General features: G+C 43.4%; 1 non-coding gene across 1 annotated transcript; it reads left to right on the top strand.

Moving 5' to 3' along the window:
* The first annotated feature begins 2,492 nt into the window (after positions 1–2,492).
* On the top strand, positions 2,493–4,008 carry LOC121558201. The gene is made up of 3 exons (XR_006657136.1): positions 2,493–2,524; positions 3,373–3,524; positions 3,955–4,008. It is a non-coding gene; the product is annotated as an uncharacterized LOC121558201 (transcript).
* Positions 4,009–6,449: the final 2,441 nt, after the last annotated feature.

The raw sequence follows: 6,449 nt of genomic DNA, 5'->3' as shown, positions 1-6,449 counted from the left end.
GCATTCTTATTATTCTCATTTGTTATTATTTGTTGTAATTATTTTTAACATTATCATTAGCTACATTACTAACAGTTTAGTGTATTTGTTGTAATTACTATGAACATTATTATCAGCTATATTACTAACAGTCCCATTCTATCTCCAAAGTACTGTATGTTTTGGAAATATGTACATCCTGCCAATAAAGCAATTTTAAATAAAAAAGAGAGAGGGGAGGGGAGGAGAGAGAGAGAGAGAGAGAGAGAGAGAGAGAGAGAGAGAGAGAGAGAGAGAGAGAGAGAGAGAGAGAGAGAGAGAGAGAGAGAGAGAGACACACAGACACAGAGGTGTGGTGTCAGAGGAGGGAGGAGCTTTCAATAGAGGAAAAAAGAGCACTTCAGAAACACCCAGCTGTCAAACACTGTCTAACTGCTGATGGTTTAGTAGGACTGAGAGTAGCTGACAGACAAGCTGTTGTGGACCTGTGCTTGGTAGTATCGTAAAGTCACTAAAACAGTATAGTAACTGTGATAGTAAAGTAACTTTAACAGCATAGTAACTGTAATGGTAAAGTTACTTTAACAGTATAGTAACACTGGTAGTAAAGTAACTTTAACAGTATAGTAATTGAGGAGTAACTGTCCAGAATGAAGATACTCCATGTTGTCTCATGCTGTCTCCTCTCAGGTGAGTTGTCTGACTGTCTGTCTGTCTGTCTGTCTGTCTGTCTGTCTGTCTGTCTGTCTGTCTGTCTGTCTGTCTGTCTGTCTGTCTGTCTGTCTGTCTGTCTGTCTGTCTGTCTGTATTTCTGTAGTCTGTATCAGTTTCTATAGTACTAGACTGTCTGTCTATAGTCTGTATCAGTTTCTATAGTACTAGACTGTGTACTGTCTGTCTGTAGTCTGTATCAGTTTCTATAGTACCATGATAGTACCTGATATGATGACTTTTGATACAAGATTATTAATGTTTGGAAACTCCTGAGCTGCATGTGGGAGAGAGGACAAGGACACGCAATGTGTTATAGAGGTCATTGGTGAGTGACAGAGGGTTGGTGTGCCAAGATAGATTGGGGGACACTTGGGCTAATCTTAGAAGGTGTACGTGATGGAATGGCCTGGCCATACGTACTACATAGTACATACTAGGGTGACACACGATACCATGTATGGGGATCCTATTGTAGGAGATGAGTGACACTCAATGATGGTTGGCAGATGATGGACAGAAGTAGCTCGGAGAGCATAATATAAACTGAGAGATTTTCTATGGAAGTCATATGACAAGAGGCTACGTCCGTACCGCCTGTCATTGAATCCAGTACTGCATTAAATAACGATGAATCAACTCTCCATCTGTGTCCCATCCTGAAGTACTCGATACCAGAGAAACTCGTCATAACAGTACTATAGATGATACAGTATACCAAGCCAGAAAAGGATACACTAGAGATGTGATCAGATGATATATCTGCATATTCATGGTAGAATGTACTGAACTTAAAAAGGTGAGGTCCTCTCACCTCTCTGTTGATGGGTACAGTAGGACTATGAAGGTGTTGAGGACAATGAGGTTCAATTCCTCTTTAGTGACCGTATGTTTCTGTTTGACAGCTCTCTGTGTTGTGGAGTCAGCCATCACTAAGGTGACTGGAGTTGTTGGGGGAAAGGTCACAATTCGGTGCTCACATGCAGATAAATGGTTTGGAAAAAGCAATGACAAGTACTTATGTGGGAAGAAATGTGACAGTTACAACGACATTCTGGTTCAAACTCAGAAGAACAAGAACTATATTGAGAGAGGAAGATACACCATACATGACTATAGAGATGGAGACTTCACTGTTACCATCAAGAACCTGATGAAGACAGACTCAGGGACCTACTGGTGTGGAGTGGACAGATCTATAAAATATTCATACCAAGAGGTGCATCTCATAGTTACAGATGGTAAGTTAACACCCAATCACATTTGTCTTGAAATATTCAGAGGTTATTGTTTGTTACAGGTTTCATGACTTCATTAGAGAAAAGCAAAATGGTGACCGTCAACTGTCACTTCCAGACCTCATGTCTGCACAACCCTCACAAACCTCTTTGCAACATCCCCAAACCTCTCTTCAACATCTTCTAACATCTCCACAACCCTCCCAAACCTCTCTGCAACATTATCTAACATCTCTACAACATTTCTGGCATCTGGAGACATCAGTGGTCACTCTTCATAGAGCAGGTATGATGAATCTTTCATCTTAGACATTACAACTAATATGTTGTGATATGAAATGCTGTAATGCTGGAGGAAATCAATTGGATCTGTTCAAGCAGTGGACAAATCTCTCTCTCTCTCTCTCTCTCTCTCTCTCTCTCTCTCTCTCTCTCTCTCTCTCTCTCTCTCTCTCTCTCTCTCTCTCTCTCTCTCTCTCTCTCTCTCTCTCTCTCTCTCTCTCTCTCTCTCTCTCTCTATCTCTCCCTCTCCCTCTCCCTCTCTCTAGATTCTCCTACATTGGACTCTCCTGGTGCAGGACAGAGTCAGAGTGCTGGTAAGTTTCATATCTACTGATTTGAGTGGTGACTAAATATGGTGTAGATGTGAGTCTCTCAGAGGCCTACAGGAAGTGATGCAACACTTGAGGTTTTGGGCTGAGCAGCTGCTGACACCATGGCCTTTGTTGCTATGGTTACTCTGATCACTACAGTCTCCTCCTTTATCACACCTTTATTTTGTCTCTCTCTGCCTGCCTGCCTGCCTGCCTGCCTGCCTGCCTGCCTGCCTGCCTGCCTGTCTGCCTGCCTGTCTGTCTGTCTGTCTGTCTGTCTGTCTGTCTGTCTGTCTGTCTTCCTGGCTGCCTCCCTGCCTGTCTGTCTGTCTGTGTGTCTGTCTGTCTTCCTGCCTGCCTGCCTGCCTGCCTGCCTGCCTGCCTTTCTGCCTGTCTGTCTGTCTTCCTGGCTGCCTGCTTGCCTGTCTGTCTGTCCGGCTGCCTATCTGTCTTCCTGCCTTACTGAGAGACTGACTGACCAAGCCGCAGACCAACTGAGAAACCAACTGACCGAATGAACGTTGTAACTATCTCTGGTCAGCTCTGATGGTATCTATGATATATACAGTACTCTGAAAAGTCTCTCCTCCTGTCTGTGGTCAGGTCTGATGGTATCTATGATATATACAGTACTCTGAAAAGTCTCTCCTCCTGTCTGTGGTCAGGTATGATGGTATCTATGATATATACAGTACTCTGAAAAGTCTCTCCTCCTGTCTGTGGTCAGGTATGATGGTATCTATGATATATACAGTACTCTGAAAAGTCTCTCCTCCTGTCTGTGGTCAGGTCTGATGGTATCTATGATATATACAGTACTCTGTAAAGTCTCTCCTCCTGTCTGTGGTCAGGTCTGATGGTGTGGACCAGTGTTGGTCTGGTAGTCATGGTGACAGTGTTAGGACTGGTCCTGCTCCTGTTCTCCAGACAGAGGAGAGGAACCAGGAGAACACCACCACCACCACCAGTCTCCTCCAACACACAACCTGACCCTACTGGAGAGGTGAGTGTGTGTGTGTGTGTGTGTGTGTGTGTGTGTGTGTGTGTGTGTGTGTGTGTGTGTGTGTGTGTGTGTGTGTGTGTGTGTGTGTGTGTGTGTGTGTGTGTGTGTGTGTGTGTGTGTGTGTGTGTGTGTGTGTGTGTGTGTGTGTGTGTGTGTGTGTGTGTGTGTGTGTGTGTGTGTGTGTGTGTGTTTGTCCATAACAACTTGTAATGCAGAGGTGATAGACAGGGAGGTTGGCTGTGTGTGATGGTAAACTAAACATCTTATGGTTGACTGTGTGAGTCTATAGCGTCCTCTAGTGGGATTGTGGTGCAACCTGCTAACATTCCATGAAGAAAAACAGTGGCAAACAACACTTGTTGATGGTTGAGGGCCCTCCACTTCTTTTCATATCTGAACATGTATTTATTGTCATTGGTTCTCTATGCAGGTTGACTGTGTGTATGAGGAGATCAGAGAGGCAGACAGACAGACAGACAGACACAATCCCTGTGGTCATCTCTTCAGTCTACTCTGCTGTCAACTCACCTACCAACTCTACAAACTGCCCTGCTATACAAGACTCTACAACCTACCCTTCTGGCCAAGACTCCACAACCTACCCTGCTAGCCAAGCCTCTACAAACCCATACTTGATTCCACACTGTGACATCTATGCTAACGCTAGCTTCCCCAAAGATTATATAAATCCAAGCTATTCTACTGCAGATCACCCAGCTTCTCTCATCTACTCCAATGTGGATCTACCCAAAGATTCTAGAGTCTCTTCAAGCCCTCCAACAGCCAGTGGAACCCAGGATGATTCCATCTATTCTACAGCCCAGTTACCCAAAGATACTGTAGAATCTACAAGATACCCTGCTGTACACCTCTCTAAAGACACTCCAGAAGACGACATCTACTCTACAGCCCAGATACCCATAATAATGTAGGACTATATAATCTATACAAGGGATGCGTCTCAAATGACACTCTATTACCTATCCCCCATATGGCCCTGGTCAAAGGCAGTGCTCTATAGAGAACAAGGTGCCATTTGGGATGAAGGGAAGCTCCCTGTAGAGAGATGAAGGGTTGTCACCACAGAGCCGCCATCTTGGAATGAAATGAAAAAAAAATGAAATCCCTTTCATGTTTCAAATCCTCCTTGACATATTGTATTAAAACAGCTCATGTGCTTGTACTGTATATAATTTATGTAAAATATGAACATCTGGGTTTCAAATCACTTTTATCTCCAGATTTTGTGAGAATCAACCAATATTATAGTGTGTTTGTCAGTGTGTGTGTGTGTAGTGTGTTTGTCAGTGTGTGTGTGTAGTGTGTTTGTACATGTAGAGAAAGAGGAAGAGTCTCAACTTGAACCACCTGACACACACACACACACACCCACATACACTGAAACGCCACAGAGAGAGCAGACTCAGTTACAGGTACAGTGATAGCAGTAGTGTACGGGTGTGTGTGAAGGTACTCTGACAGGACTAGTGTAGGGGTGTGTTTGTGTGTGTGAGTGTGAAGGTACTGTGACAGGATTGATTGGAAACAGTACAGGGAGAGATGGGACTTCACTGGGAGAGAATCATGATGACTGTCTGTATTACTTTACTACATCTCCTCTCAGGTAGGTTTACAGTACACTGTTACACTAGAGACTGGTCCTAGATCAGGTCTTCACTTATACACTAGCGACTGGTCCTAGATCAGGTCTACACTGATACACTAGAGACTGGTCCTAGATCAGGTCTACACTGTTACACTAGAGACTGGTCCTAGATCAGGTCTACACTGTTACACTAGAGACTGGTGCTAGATCAGGTCTACACTGTTACACTAAGAAACTGGTCATATATCAGGTCTACACTGTTTCACTAGAGACTGGTCCTAGATCAGGTCTACACTGTTACACTAGCGACTGGTCCTAGATCAGGTCTACACTGTTTTGCTAGAGACTGGTCCTAGATCAGGTATACACTGTTTCACTAGAGACTGGTCCTAGATCAGGTCTACACTGTTTCACTAGAGACTGGTCGTAGATCAGGTCTACATTGTTATGCTAGAGACTGGTCCTAGATCAGGTATACACTGTTTCACTAGAGACTGGTCCTAGATCAGGTCTACACTGATACACTAGAGACTGGTCCTAGATCAGGTCTACACTGTTTCACTAGAGACTGGTCATAGATCAGGTCTACACTGTTTTGCTAGAGACTGGTCCTAGATCAGGTATACACTTTTTCATTAGAGACTGGTCCTAGATCAGGTCTACACTGTTACACTAGAGACTGGTCCTAGATCAGGTCTACACTTATACACTAGCGACTGGTCCTAGATCAGGTCTACACTGTTACACTATAGACTGGTCTTAGATCAGGTGTACACTGTTTTGCTAGAGACTGGTCCTAGATCAGGTATACACTTTTTCATTAGAGACTGGTCCTAGATCAGGTCTACACTGTTACACTAGACACTGGTCCTAGATCAGGTCTACACTGTTACACTATAGACTGGTCCTAGATCAGGTCTACACTGTTACACTAGAGACTGGTCTTAGATCAGTCAACCTTCTACTGGTTAGTTTTCAGAAATACTTTTACTACATTACTGATTACATTTCTAGACAGGAAAGTTTGTTGGCTTCAAAATGTATTACTAAGCAGATGGCAAACCTTGTTAAATGTAGTATTTTAAATCTGATGTAAAGTGAGTAATGTCTTCATAGTAGCAGTCAAAATGATTGATCTAATCAAATCAAAGTTTATTTGTCACTTGCACAGGATACAACAACTGTAAACAGTACAGTGAAGTGCATACTTCCAAGCTCTTCTTCAACAAGGCAGTATTCAGTATCAAAGGTTAAGAAATAGAAAAGTGATCAACTGTTCCGTCTATGTGATTGACAGCTACCTGTCATGGCCAGAAGAT

This window comes from Coregonus clupeaformis, chromosome 20, assembly GCF_020615455.1.
Source record: "Coregonus clupeaformis isolate EN_2021a chromosome 20, ASM2061545v1, whole genome shotgun sequence".
NCBI lineage: Eukaryota > Metazoa > Chordata > Actinopteri > Salmoniformes > Salmonidae > Coregonus > Coregonus clupeaformis.
The sequence above is the reverse complement of the archived record's forward strand: the minus strand, read 5'-3'. Positions and strand labels throughout refer to the sequence as shown.